Source organism: Pseudorca crassidens, chromosome 13 (genome assembly GCF_039906515.1).
Source record: "Pseudorca crassidens isolate mPseCra1 chromosome 13, mPseCra1.hap1, whole genome shotgun sequence".
NCBI classification, from domain to species: domain Eukaryota; kingdom Metazoa; phylum Chordata; class Mammalia; order Artiodactyla; family Delphinidae; genus Pseudorca; species Pseudorca crassidens.
In genome coordinates this window covers 82,842,501-82,856,926 of record NC_090308.1, presented here as the reverse complement: position 1 = coordinate 82,856,926, position 14,426 = coordinate 82,842,501, and the positions used below count along the sequence as shown (strand labels likewise).

The 14,426-nt window shown below is 35.5% G+C and overlaps 1 protein-coding gene across 3 annotated transcripts in view; it reads left to right on the top strand.

The window, feature by feature from the left end:
• The window catches only part of ADGRB3 (adhesion G protein-coupled receptor B3), a 799,670-nt gene that overhangs the window by 437,814 nt on the left and 347,430 nt on the right, over positions 1 to 14,426 (top strand). The window lies entirely within an intron of this gene.

Below are 14,426 nucleotides of genomic sequence, written 5' to 3'. Positions count from 1 at the left end.
CGTGAATAAAGCTTTAAGTTTTTCAAGAGGAGAGACTGCGAATGATGTATACAGTTATACCAGGGGCCTAACAAATAGTCTAATAAATAAAAACAATTAGAGTTCAGTCCATCAGGAAAAGGTCTCCCAAGGAAGCAATAACAGCTGCAGTTAGTCACGATTATTTGGAGAAAATCTATGTGCAGTGAATTATTATTATAGTCTGTGGATCATCCAGTGGGATGTTTTGACCACAGAAACAACTCTGGGAAATCTAGCTTTCTTTAACGCACTTCCTCTCTGGATGGAATTTGGGTTTCCTGAATTTGAATAGGTTTGTGTTTGGTTTTGTTCTACTAACAGATTTTCAAAGCTAATATATTTACTCTCAACTTTGCCATGGGTTTTATTAAAACACATTGGTCTGTACGATTACTCACAGCTAAAATTAATTTATAGTTACACCACCTCTATTGCTGTGTATGATGTTTATTTGAGGAGAAATGTGGTAAAGTTAAAAGTACCCAGATAGGGACTTCCCTGGTGGTGCAGTGGTTAAGAATCCGCCTACCAATGCAGGGGACACGGGTTCTTCCATCCCTGGTCCGGGAAGATCCCACATGCCACAGGGCAACTAAGCCTGTGTGCCACAACTACTGAGCCTGCGCTCTACAGCCCGTGAACCACAACTACTGAGCCCGTGAGCCACAGCTACTGAAGCCGGCGTGCCTAGAGCCCATGCTCCGCAACAAGAGAAGCCACCGCGATGAGAAGCCCCCGCACCGCAATGAAGAGTAACCCCCGCTCGCCACAACTAGAGAAAGCCTGCACGCAGCAACAAAGACCCAATGCAGCCGACAATAAATAAATAAATAAATAAATAAATAAAGTATTAAAAAAAGAAAATAAGTACCCAGATACTCAGAGTCAGGCCCTTATTTCCACTGGGAGTTCGTTTGCGTAAAGCTAATCTTGCAGGAATTCTAGACTAGGCACTAACTCACAATCAGATGACTTGGGTTTTAATTTCAATTTATCATAACAAGAAATTTATAAACTTGTTCAGTCACTCAGTCATCATCTGCCTTCAGTTCAGCTTCAAAATAGAAGCACCTTTATATGCAACATTCATTCTGTTCGCTGCAGAGGGACATAGTGAATGCAAATAAAATATTCAACATGAAATGTTGTAGATTGTGAATTAGTTTCCCTGCTACATGTTTAACAGAGTTTCATTATGACTAATCTTATTTTGAATAACACCGTAGAACTCGCTCACCTACACAAAGTCAGATTACTCCAAGTTTCATAAAGCTATACAGTCAAGGGAATTGGAAGTGTATCTAGGGATATCAGCCTTTTTGTAAAAAAACGTGTTTCAACATTTTTGAAATTATTGCAGAGGTAGTGGTCACTTGTGGGTGGACTAATGACGACATTGTGGGCGGTTGAATGGGTAAAACTGGGAAAAGTCCAGAACTGCACCCCCTAGTACTACCTGGGACACAAACAGATGCAGATTAGCCTTTGGACAAGTCACTGACTTTATAAATCATGGGGTTGGACTCAAAGGTTCTTTTTAACTTCAAAAACTCCCTGTCTTTATTTCAGTAAAATTGTAGGGTTGTGGCGTTCTGACATATTTTTTAGCTTGAAGTTCTTAATAACCTTTTATAAGAATTATGAATATGTATACCCACTCACACTTTCTAAGTATAATTAGGTAAATGAATATAGAAAAACAATATTCACCTTTGGATTCATTAGAAATAATGACAATAGAATGCTCAGGATGAAAAGTTTGTTTAAGCACTATTTGAAAAGTGAAATATTAGCATTTACTTCTCATTTTCTTTTACTTCATACTGTAAAATAAGGTAACCACTAAGCAATCTCGGCTTGTTTTTTTTTTTCCTTTTCAAAACGTTGTTCCAGAAGGTTTAATGAGTAGAATAAGCCTTTCAAAGGACAAGGGTGATGTCTTTGTTTTATAGTCACTTAACAAACATTTACTAAGGAACAACCCTCTTCACCAAACTGTCTTAATGATTTTAAATCTCCTCTACTGTCAAAACTCCCAGAACAGTGCTTAATAAATAATACAGGTCCAAGAAATGTTTACTGGAATAACTGTCTTATCTGATAAAATATTCTATATAAGCCATTTTTAAAAAATGAGGTACATAGAAGTTTAGTGTTTACACTATTCAAATATTTTAGGAACAAAGGAATAAAATACATATATTCTGTTGTTTTACTGTAAAATTTGACTCTGTGAATTGAACCCAACAGAAAAGGAAATATCTTCTTATTCAACATGAAAAAATACACAAATTTGCTCTATATGTTTACTTATTATCTACTAAATTTTCGTGACACATTTTCTTCTGTGATCATTTTACTAATAATTATCTGTTGAATATTTTGGAGCCAAGTTTCCCAGACACAGAATAATGTTAGGCTTGCTGTTAAGTCTCCAGAAATTTTTTATTTTGATACAATATTTTAAAACAATACTTTGCATAATTCCCCTCGTGGGGACCCAGAAGGAGAACTTGACATAATGTTTTGAATAGATATAATTTAGAAATGTTCCTTCCTACAAAGACAGAAGTAACTTTTCATGTTGACTCTTTCCTTTTGATATTTCCTTTTCTTCTCTTGCCCTAATATGCATTCAACTATTCTTCAAGCTGCAATTTCTATTTTACTGCTGGATTGTCTTTCCTTTTACAATTAAGTAGATTCAATTTATGCCTTCGTCTGAAGGAAATGTGCTCTACTCAAGTCCAAACTAAATAAGGGCTATTCTCAGCCTCCCAACTGTATTCTTTGGAATAATGTCTTACAGTAAAAAGCATAGAGCCAGTGGACATTAGTGCTGCAAGCCCTTTAAAGGTTATGCCATCCAGAACTCTCATTCTACAGACAAGAGAATCTTATTGCCTCACTGACTGGCCAAAGCTGATATGTCCAGTAGGTGGGTGGGTTCTAGTCCATCTCAAGCCGTTGGTCCTCCAAAACCAGGACACTTCCACTGTCCTGCTTCCTCTGTGATACTCATATCTACTCCTTTAAGCAGTACAAATTTCTACATTCCTTTGAATACACATATACCCTCCACAGAAAATCTTGAAAGACCCAGGAGGAAGTAGCTGTGCATGGGCAGCTAAAGGTGCTTGGCGTCAACTTGGTGGCCCCAACACAGGCTATGGGCAACAAGGCCTGGACTCTTCCCACCCTTCATGATCACTTTTGAGGTTGATAGCTGAAAACTGGCCAGCCAAGGGCAAGGGGTCCTTTGAGGGGAGCTGAGACCACCCACACAGACCCCATTCACATTAGGGAACTAATGGCTACCCACAGCATGGTGAGTTCTCACACTGCTGGTGAGGATTTTAACTGTAGTACCTTTTAGTAGGACAATTTGGTAACTTCAGGAGGCTTTAAAAATACATTTTCATTGATCCAGCAATGCCACTTGTAAGAATGTATCTGACAGAAATTAACTCTAAGGAAAAAAAAGTATATTCAAGCCAAGGACTTCAAGAAGCAGTTGTAATCAACCCATTTTCTGATTCATTTAATAAAGCCAAGTTCCAGTTCTATAGGAAGATCACAATACTTTTGAGTATGGGATCGATGTGTAGTTTTCCTGGTAGGACGTATGGAAAATATAGTCCTGTTTAAGAAAAAAAAATAGAAATAAAGAAAAAGAAACGTAAAAAAGGCACATTAATGTAGCTATTAACACTCGAGATATTGTAAAGAATCTAATTAAAATTATATGCAAATGACAGTATAGTATTATAGTGCCAGGAAAAATACAGATGAACCCTCCAAAAAAAGAAACCAAGAAATAAACAACAAAAAAAACCCCAACGTTCTCATAAGCCACTAACATGAAAACTATCTTTTAAAAAGGAAATGTCAATAATGCAAAATCACATAAATTTGCTGTCAAGTGCACCAACCTAATAAAAGATAAATGGTGCTAATTTTTTTCACATTTAGGAAATGGAACCCATTTGAGTTCCTAATATTATAGGAATTAAAGGCAAACAGGAAAAACAGTTGAACTAGAAAATATTGGAAATAATACAAAAACAAAAACATAATCACTTTTTAAAGAAATTTTTACTGGAGTATAGTTGCTGTACAATGTTGTGTTAAGTTTCTGCTGTATGGCAAAGTGAATCAGCTATATGTATACACATATCCCCTCTTTTTTGGATTTCCTTCCTGTTTAGGTTACCACAGTGCATTGAGTAGAGTTCCCTGTGCTGTACAGTAGGTTCTCAGTAGTTATCTATTTTATACACAGTAGTGTATATATGTCAATCCCAATCTCCCAATTGATCCCACCCCACCCTTTCCCGGCTTGGTGTCCATACGTTTGTTCTCTAAGTCTATGTTTCTAGTTCTTCTTTGCAAATAGGTTAATCTGTATCATTTTTCTACAGTCTACATATATGTGATATAATTAATATAAGATTAATTAACTGATATGATTAATTAATGTGATTAAGTAATAAAATTATTAATATACGATATTTGTTTTTCTCTTTCTGACTTACTTCCCTCTGTATGACAGTCTCTAGTTCAATCATTTTTATACCAATACATCCTGAAGGCACTGGACCTGAAGTACTGATTTCCCTCAAGGGCACCTTTTCTTCAGTTTGAGGACCAGACGCTAAACCTTCCCACTTCATTCTGAATTTACAATGAAATACTGTAGTTTTGTGATACTCTGTATCTTTTTATAATGCCCTACATTGAGAACATTAGAAATTAAAATTATCCATTGGGATGACAAATTGGCATGACTAATACTATAAAATATTGTAATATTGCCTAGTCAGTACATTCTTTACAAAAATCCGAGTTTAATTGGGCCATACTGTTTGAAAGTGAATTTAAATCCCTGATCACTTGGCTTCATTGTGGGTCTAGGTGTTGCCTCCCTCAGCAAACTTAACTTGAAATTCTTGTTAGTTTCTTTTTATCTTTTTTTTCAACATCTTTATTGGAGTATAATTGCTTTACAATGGTGTGTTAGTTTCTGATGTATAACAAAGTGAATCAGCTATACGTATACATATATCCCCATATCCCCTCCCTCTTGCGTCTCCCTCTCACCCTCCCATCCCACCCCTCTAGGTAGAGAGAAAGCCCTGAGCTGATCTCCCTGTGCTATGAGGCTGCATCCCACTAGGTATCTATTTTACATTTGGTAGTATATACATGTCCATGCCACTCTCTCACTGTCACAGCTTACCCTTCCCTCTCCCCATGTCCTCAAGTGCATTCTCTACATCTGTGTCTTTATTCCTGTCCTGCCCCTAGGTTCTTCAGAAACTTTTTTTTTTTTTAGATTCCATATATATGTGTCAGCATACTGTATTTTGTTTTCTCTTTCTGACTTATTTCACTCTGTATGACAGATTCTAGGTCCATCCACCTCACTACAAATAACTCAATTTTGTTTCTTTTTTATGGCCAAGTAATATTTCATTGTTTACATGTGCCACATCTTCTTTATCCATTCTTCTGTTGATGGACACTTAGGTTGTTTCCATGTCCTGGCTACTGTAAATAGTGCTGCAATGAACATTGTGGTACATGACTCTTTTTTTGAATTATGGTTTTCTCTGCGTATACGCCCAGTAGTGGGATTGCTGGGTCATGTGATAGTTCTATCTTTAGTTTTTTAAGGAACCTCCATACTGTTATCTGTAGTGGCTCTATCAATTTACATTCCCACCAGCAGTGCAAGAGGGTTCCCTCTTCTTCCCACCAACTCCGGCATTTCTTGTTTGTAGATTTTTTTATGATGACCATTCTGACCTGTGTGAGGTGATACCTCATCATAGTTTTGATTTGTATTTCTCTAATGATTAGTGATGTTGAGCATCCTTTCATGTGTATATCTTCTTTGGGGAAATGTCTGTTTAGGTCTTTTGCCCATTTTTGGATTCGGTTGTTTGTTTTTTTGATATTGAGCTGCATGGGCTGCTTGTATATTTTGGAGATTAATCCTTTGTCAGTTGCTTCATTTGAAAATGTTTTCTCCCATTCTGAGGGTTGTCTTTTCATCTTGTTAATGGTTTCCTTTACTGTGCAAAAGCTTTTAAGTTTCATTAGGTCCCATTTGTTTATTTTTGCTTCTTTTTCCATTATTCTAGGAGGTGGGTCAAAAACGATCTTGCAGTGATTTATGTCATAGAGTGTTCTGCCTTTGTTTTCCTCTAAGAGTTTTATAGTGTCTGACCTTATATTTAAGTCTTTAATCAATTTTGAGTTTATTTTTATGTATGGTGTTAGGAAGTTTTCTAATTTCATTCTTTTACACAGAGCTGTCCAGTTATCCCAGCACAAATAATTGAAGAGGCTGTCTTTTCTCCATTGTATATTCTTGCCTCCTTTGTCAAAGATGAGGTGACCATATATGCATGGGTTTATCTGTGGGCTTTCTATCCTGTTCCATTGATCTATATTTCTGTTTTTATGCCAGTAACATACTGTCTTGATTACTGTAGCTTTGTAATATAGTCTGAAGTCTGGGAACCTGATTCCTCCAGCTCAGTCTTTCTTTCTCTAGATTACTTTGGCTATTCAAGAGCTTTTCTGTTTCCATACAAATTGTGAAACATTTTGTTCTAGTTCTGTGAAAAATGCCATTGGTAGTTTGTTAGGGATTGCACTGAAACTGTAGATTGCTTTGGGTAGTATAGTCATTTTCACAATGTTGAATTTTCCAATCCAAGAACATGGTATATCTCTCCATCTGTTTGTATCGTTTTTAATTTCTTTCATCAGTGTCTTATAGTTTTCTGCATACAGGTCTTTTTTCTCCTTAGGTAGGTTTATTCCTAGGTATTGTATTCTTTTTGTTGCAATGGTAAATAGGAGTGTTTCCTTAATTTCTTTTACAGATTTTTCATCATTAATGTATAGGAGTGCAAGAGATTTCTGTGTATTAATTTTGTATCCTGCTACTTTACCAAATTCATTGATTAGCTCTAGCAGTTTTCTGGCAGCATCTTTAGGATTCTCTATGTATAGTATCATGTCATCTGCAAACAGTGACAGTTTTACTTCTTCTTTTCCAATTTGGATTCCTTTTCTTTCTTTTTTCTTCTCTGATTGCTGTGGCTAAAACTTTCAATACTATGTTGAATACTAGTGGTGAGAGTGGGCAACCTTGTCTTCTTCCTGATCTCAGTGGAAATGGTTTCAGTTTTTCACCACTGAGAATGATGTGGCTGTGGATTTGTCATGTATGGCCTTTGTTATGTTGAGGTAAGTTCCCTCTATGCCTACTTTCTGGAGGGTTTTTTTTTTTTTTTTTATCATAAATCGGTGTTGAATTTTGTTGAAAGATTTTCCTGCATCTGTTGAGATTATCATATGGTTTTTATCCTTCAGTTTGTTATTATGGGGTATCACATTGATTGATTTGAGTATATTGGAGAATCCTTTCATTCCTGGGATAAACCCCACTTGATCATAGTGTATGATCCTTTTAATGTGCTGTTGAATTCTCTTTGCTAGTATTTTGTTGAGGATTTTTGCATCTATGTTCATCAGTGATATTGGACCATAGTTTTCTTTTTTTGTGACATCTTCGTCTGGTTTTGGTATCAGGGTGATAGGGGCCTCGTAGAATGAGTTTGGGAGTGTTCCTCCCTCTGCTATATTTTGGAAGAGTTTGAGAAGGGTAGGTGTTAGCTCTTCTCTAAATGTTTGATAGAATTCACCTGTGAAACCATCTGGTCTTGGGCTTTTGTTTGTTGGAAGATTTTTAATCACAGTTTCAATTTCAGTGTTTGTGATTGATCTGTTTATATTTCTATTTCTTCCTGGTGCGGTATCGGAAGGTTGTGCTTTTCTAACAATTTGTCCATTTCTTCCAGGTTGTCAATTTTTTTGGCATATAGTTATCTGTAGTAATCTTTCATGATCCTTTGTATATTGGCAGTGTCAGTTGTTACTTCTCCTTTTTCATTTCTAATTCTGTTGATTTGAGTTTTTTCCCTTTTTTTCTTGATGAGTCTGGCTAATGGTTTAAATTTTGTGTATCTTCTCAAAGAACCAGGGTTTAGTTTTACTGACCATTACTATTGTTTCCTTCATTTCTTTTTCATTTATTTCTGACCTGATCTTTATACTTTCTATCCTTCTGCTAACTTTGGGTTTTTTTTGGTTCTTCTTTCTCTAATTGCTTTAAGTGTAAGGTTAGGTTGTTTATTTGAGATGTTTCTTGTTTCTTGAGGTAGGATTGTATTGTTATAAACTTTCCTCTTAGAACTGCTTTTGCTGCATCCCATAGGTTTTGGGTTGTTGTTTTTTCATTGTCATTTGTTTGTAGGTATTTTTTGATTTCCTCTTTGATTTCTTCTGTGATCTCTTGGTGATTTAGTAGTGTATTGTTTAGCCTCCATGTGTTTTTATTTTTTACAGATTTTTTCCTGTAATCAATATCTAGTCTCTTAGCATTGTGGTCAGAAAAGACACTTGATATGATCTCAATTTTCTTAAATTTACCAAGGCTTGATTTATGACCCAAGATATGATCTGTCCTGGAGAATATTTCATGATCACTTGTGAAGAAAGTGTATTCTGTTGTTTTTTGATGGAATGTCCTATAAATATCAATTAAGTCCATCTGTTTAATTTAAAGCTTGTGTTTCCTTCTTTATTTTCATTTTGGATGTTCTGTCCATTGATGAAAGTGGGGTGTTAAAGTCCCCTACTATGATTGTGTTCCTGTCAATTTCCCATTTTATGGCTATTAGCATTTGCCTTATATATTGAAGTGCTCCTATGTTTTGTGCATAAATATTTACAATTGTTAGATCTTCTTGGTTTGATCCCTTCAGCCTTATGTAGTGTTCTTCTTTGTCTCTTTAGTAGTCTTTATTTTAAACCTATTTTGTCTGATATGAGAATTGCTACAACAGCTCTCTTTTGATTTCCGTTTGCATGGAATATTTTTTTCCATCCCCTTTCTTTCCGTCTGTATGTGTCCCTAGGTCTGAAGTGGGTCTCTTGTAGACAGCGTATATATGGGTCTTATTTTTGTATCCATTCAACCAGTCTATGTCTTTTGGTTGGAACATTTAATCCATTTACATTTAAGGTAGTTATCAATATGTATGTTCCTATTACCATTTTCTTAATTGTTGGGGTTTTTTTATTGTAGATCTTTTCCTTCTCTTGTCTTTCCTGCCTACAGAAGTTCCTTGAGCATTTGTTGTAAAACTGGTTTGGTGGGGCTGAATTCTCTTAAGCTTTTCTTTTCTGTAAAGGTTTAAACTTCTCCATTGAATCTGATTGAGATCCTTGCTGGGTAGAGTATTCTTGGTTGTAGGTTTTTCCTTTTCATCACTTTAAATATGTCCTGCCACTCCCTTTTGGGAGTTCTCTGGGAGAACTCTCTCTGAATGATATTATGTGGGGTCGGGAGGTCTCTGGTTGTTCAGTGTCCTGAACTCAGCTCTCCCACCTCAGAGACTCAGACCTGACACCCAGCCAGAGCACCAAGTCCCTGTCAGCCACACGGCTGTATTAGCCCAGGCATAAGATTTCTTATAGGTAATTCCATTTTGCTGGCCATTGGAAAAAAGAGGGCAAGGACTTTGATGATTTGGGGCCGTATCTGGGGAGCACCTCTGCTCTGTGTCTTTGTCACTGAAGGTCTGTGTTTTCGGCTGTGCTGCTGTCACTGAGTTGTTCTGCAGTCAAATCTTCCTCGCCATCTGCCGCCAGGCCACTCTCACACAGGTGCTCAAGGCCCCCTCCTCCAAGCTCTCTGCACTTGTCCTGTCCATGCAGGGGGGACTACAGCACTCTGGGCTGCAGTAGTTGAAATTCTTGTTAGTTTTCAAAGTTCTAAGTTAGCCCAACATTAGTTGTAGCAGCCATAGGGTAATTTTAGTTTTAAAAGTAAATGTATTTAGCTCAGTGACACTGATGAAGTACTCAGTTCATTTTTTTTAAATAAATAAATAAATTTATTTATTTAATTATTTATTGGCTGCATTGGGTCTTCGTTGCTGTGTGTGGGCTTTCTCTAGTTGTAGTGAGCAGGGGCTGCTCTTAGTTGCGGTGTGCAGGCTTCTCATTTCAGTGGCTTCTCTTTGTTGTGAATCATGGGTTCTAGGCACGTAGGCTTCAGTAGTTTGGGCACATGGGCTCAGTAGTTGTGGCACATGGGCTCCAGAGCGCAGGCTCAGTAGTTGTGGAGCTCGGGTTTAGTTGTTCCGCGGCATGTGGCATCTTCCTGGACCAGGGCCGAACCCGGGTCCCCTGGATTAGGCAGGCAGATTCTTAACCACTGTGCCACCAGGGAAGTCCCCTGAGTTCATTTTTTTAGCATATATACCTAGGAGTGGGATTTCTAGATCATATGGTAACTATATTTTTGATTTTTTGAAGACTCTGCCTACTGCTTTCCATAGCAGCTTCACCATTTTATATTCCCACCACAGTGCAGAAGCCTTCTGGTTTCTCCACAACCTTGTCAACATGTTATTTTCCATTTTTTTTGATCCTGGCCATCCTAAGGGATGTAAAGGAATATTTCCTTGTGATTTTCACCTGCATTTCCATGATGATTAGTGATGTCGGGTGTTTTCTTATATATTATTGGCCTTTTGTATATAATCTTCAGAGAGATATCTAAGTCTCTTGTCTCTTTTTTAACCTTTTAAAAATTTATCTTTAATCTTTTTAATTTGTTTGGTTTTATTGTGGAATTTTAGTATTTCTTTATATATTCCCAATATTAACTCTTTATTCTATATATGGCTTATAAATATTCTGTCTTATTACATAGATTGCCTTTTCACTCTGTCAGTTGTTTTCTTTACTGTTTTTAAGTTTGATGTTGTACCATATGTCTATTTTACCTTTTGTTGCCTGTACTTTTGGTGTCATATCAAAGAAATCATTGCTAAATTCAATGTCATGAAGCTCTTCTCTTATGTTTGATTCTAAGAGTTTTATTGTTTCAAATCTTATGTTTAGATCTTTAACCCATGTTAAGTTAATTTTGGTATATGGTGCAATGTAAATGTCCAACTCCATTCTTTTGCATGTGGATACTGAAAACATGGGATGTTTTACCAGCAGCATTTTTTCAAGAGATTATCCTTTCCTCACTGGGTAGCCTTGGCAACCCTGTTAAAGATAATTTGACCATATATGTGAGGGTTTATTTCTGGGCTCTCTATTCTATTCAATCAGTCTCTGTCTTTATGCCAGTACCATATGGTTTTGACCTACTGTAGTTTTGTAACATGTTTTGAAATCAGGAAGTATGAGACCTCCAGCTTTCGTATTCTTTTTAAAGATCATTTTGACTCTTCAGGGTCCTTTCAGATTCCGTATGAATTTTAGGATTTTTTTTGTCTATTCCTGCAAAAAAGTCATTAGTATTTTGATATGGATTGCATTGATCTGTAGATTGCTTTGGGTATTATGGAAATTTGAACAATATTAAGTCTTCCAGTTCGTGAAGATAGGATGTCTTTCCATTTGTTTGTGTCTTCTTTTATTTATTTCAACAATATTTTCAGGTTTTCAGTGTGAAGTTCTTCACTTTCTTAGTTAAGTTTATTCCTAAGTATTTTATTCTCTTTAATGCTGTTGTAAATAGGATTGTTTTCTTAATTTCCTTTTTGGATTATTCATTGTTAGTATATAGAAATGCAACTGATTTTTGTGTGTCAATGTTATATCTTGTAACTCTTCCACATTGTTTATTAGTTCTAAAAGGGTTTTTGTGGAATCTTTAGGGTTTTCTACATGTAAGATCATTCCATCTACTAAAAGAGATGATTTTGGTTTTTGCTTTCCAATTTGGTTGCCTTTTATTTCTCTTTCTTGCCTGATTGTTAGGCTACTAGGCATCCCCTAATTGTTAAGAATTCCAGGTTTATGTTGAATAGAAGTGGAAATAGATGACATCCTTGCTTTGTTCCTCATCTTACAGTAAACATTTTCAGTTTTTCACCATTGAGTATGATGTTAGCTGTGGGTTTTTCATAGCCTTTATTACGTTGAGGTACATTCCTTCTATACCTAACTGGTTGAAAATTTTTATCATGAGAGAATGTTGAAAATTTTCAGATGCTTTTTCTGCATCAATTGAGGTGATCATGTGGTTTTTGTTCTTCATTCTGTTAATAATGGTGTTTTACACTGACTGATTTTCTTATGTTGCACCAACCATGCATCCCAGTGATAAATTCTTCTTGATCATGTATTTGATCTTTTTAATGTGTTGTTGAATTTGGTTTTGTATTTTGTTTAGAATTTTTGCATCAATATTCAATATCAATATTACCCTGTGTTTTCATTTCTTGAGGCATCTTTGTCTGATCTTGGTATCAGGGTAATGCTGGCCTTATAAAATACGTTTGAAAATATACTCTCCTCTTTAATGTTTTGGAAGAGTTTGAGAAGAATTGGTTTTAATTCTTCTTTAAATGTTCAGTGGAATTATTCAGTGAAGCCATCTGGTCCTGGGCTTTTTTTTTTTTTTCTTTGTCAAGAGGCTTTTGATTACTGATTTAATGTCCTTCCTAGTTATAGGTCTGCTTAGATTTTTAAACTTCTTCATGAATCCATCTTAGTAGGTTGTATGTTTATAGGAATTTATCTGCTTCTTCTAAGTTATTCAGTTTGTTGTCATATAATTGTTCATAGTAGTCTCTAATGATCCTTTTATTTCTGTGACATCAGTTGCAATGTCCCACCTTGAATTCTGATTTTTGTTGAGTTTTCCTGCTTATTTTAGTAGTTACTCTAGCTAAGAGTTTGTCATCTTTTTTTTTTTTTCTCAAACAACTCTTAGTTGGGTGATGTTTTCTATGTTTTGCTGTTCTCTATGTCATTTATCTCTGCTCTAATCTTTATTATTTTCTTCCTTCAGCTAACTTTGGGTTCAGTTTGTTTTTATTCTAGTTCTGTGAGGTGTAAAGTTAAGTCATTGATTTGAGATCTTTCTTCTCTTTAAAAGGAGACATTTACCCCTATATATTTTTGTTTCAGTACTGCTTTTGCTGCATCCCATAAGTTTTGGCATGTTGTGTTTTCATTTGTCTCAAGATATTTTCTAATTTCCCTTGTGATCTATTTTTTATCCCACTAGTTGTTCAAGAGTGTGTTGTTTAATTTTCACATATTTGTGAGTTTTCCAGTTTTCCTTTTGCCTTTGATTTCTAGTTTTATTCCACTGTGTTCAGAAAAGTTACTTGGTATGATTCCAGTTGTCTTAAATTTGTTAAGACTTTTTTTTGTGCCTCACCTGTGATCTATTCTGGAAAATTCTCTGTATCCACTTGAGAAGAATGTATATTCAGCTACTGTTGGATGGAGTGTTCTGTATATATCTGTTATGTACAATTGATCTATAGTGTTGTTCAAGTCCTCTGTTTCCGTATGGATCTACTATCTGATAGATCTATCCATTATTAAAGCAGGGTATTGTATTGAAATAGTTTAATATTATTGTGTTACTGTCTATTTCTCCCTTCAGTTCTGCCAATGTTTGCTTCATATTTTTGGGTGCTCTGCTGTTAGCTACATATATTTATAATTGTTATATCTTCCTGGTGAATTGATCCTTTTATCATTATATAATGTTCTTCTTTGTCTTTTATTACAGTTTTTGCTTAAAGTCTATTCTGTCTGATACAAATATGTCCATCCCTGCTCTCTTTTGGTTACCATTTGTATGGAGTATCATTTTAGATCTTTCACTTTCAGCCTATGTATGGCCTATACCTAAAGTGAGTCTCTTCAAACAGTTGCATTGCATTTTATAGTCACTTTTTTACTCTCTTTAAGATATGTTTCATGTACCTTAAGCACCTTAAGCCTTTGTATAAATTGTGAAGAATAACTTGAGCCTTCTTTGAATAAAGAACTCTACACATTTTAAAATGTTTTAGATACTGACTACTGTTAATCTCAAGGACAAGAAAGATCTTTATTACTTTAGTCATGAAATCCATTTGGCTGTAAGATCTGCTTTTCTAGCAGTGAATACAAATGTGAACCCAGCCAGGAAGCATTAGTAGATCACAAAGCCTGACATGGCACATGAGGAGCCAGGTATTCACTTATGCAAATTAGAATAAATTGATGGAATAAATTAAGGAAATTTTGTACACTGTACACTTTTTTAAAAGGGAACCACTGCATAATGTAAATTTGCTTATTTTTCCTTCATTAAATATTTGGATACTGTGATATTGACATATTTTAAATCACATTGGCCAAAAGCTTAATATTTTTGTTTATTATGTGGTATTTAATAAGTCATTCAAATATGTGTTAGCCCTAAAATGTGCCATGCATAATGTAAATGAGGATACATAAATGCTAGATAAAAATCTTGCCCTCCTTGAACTATAATCTTGTGGAAAGAGACA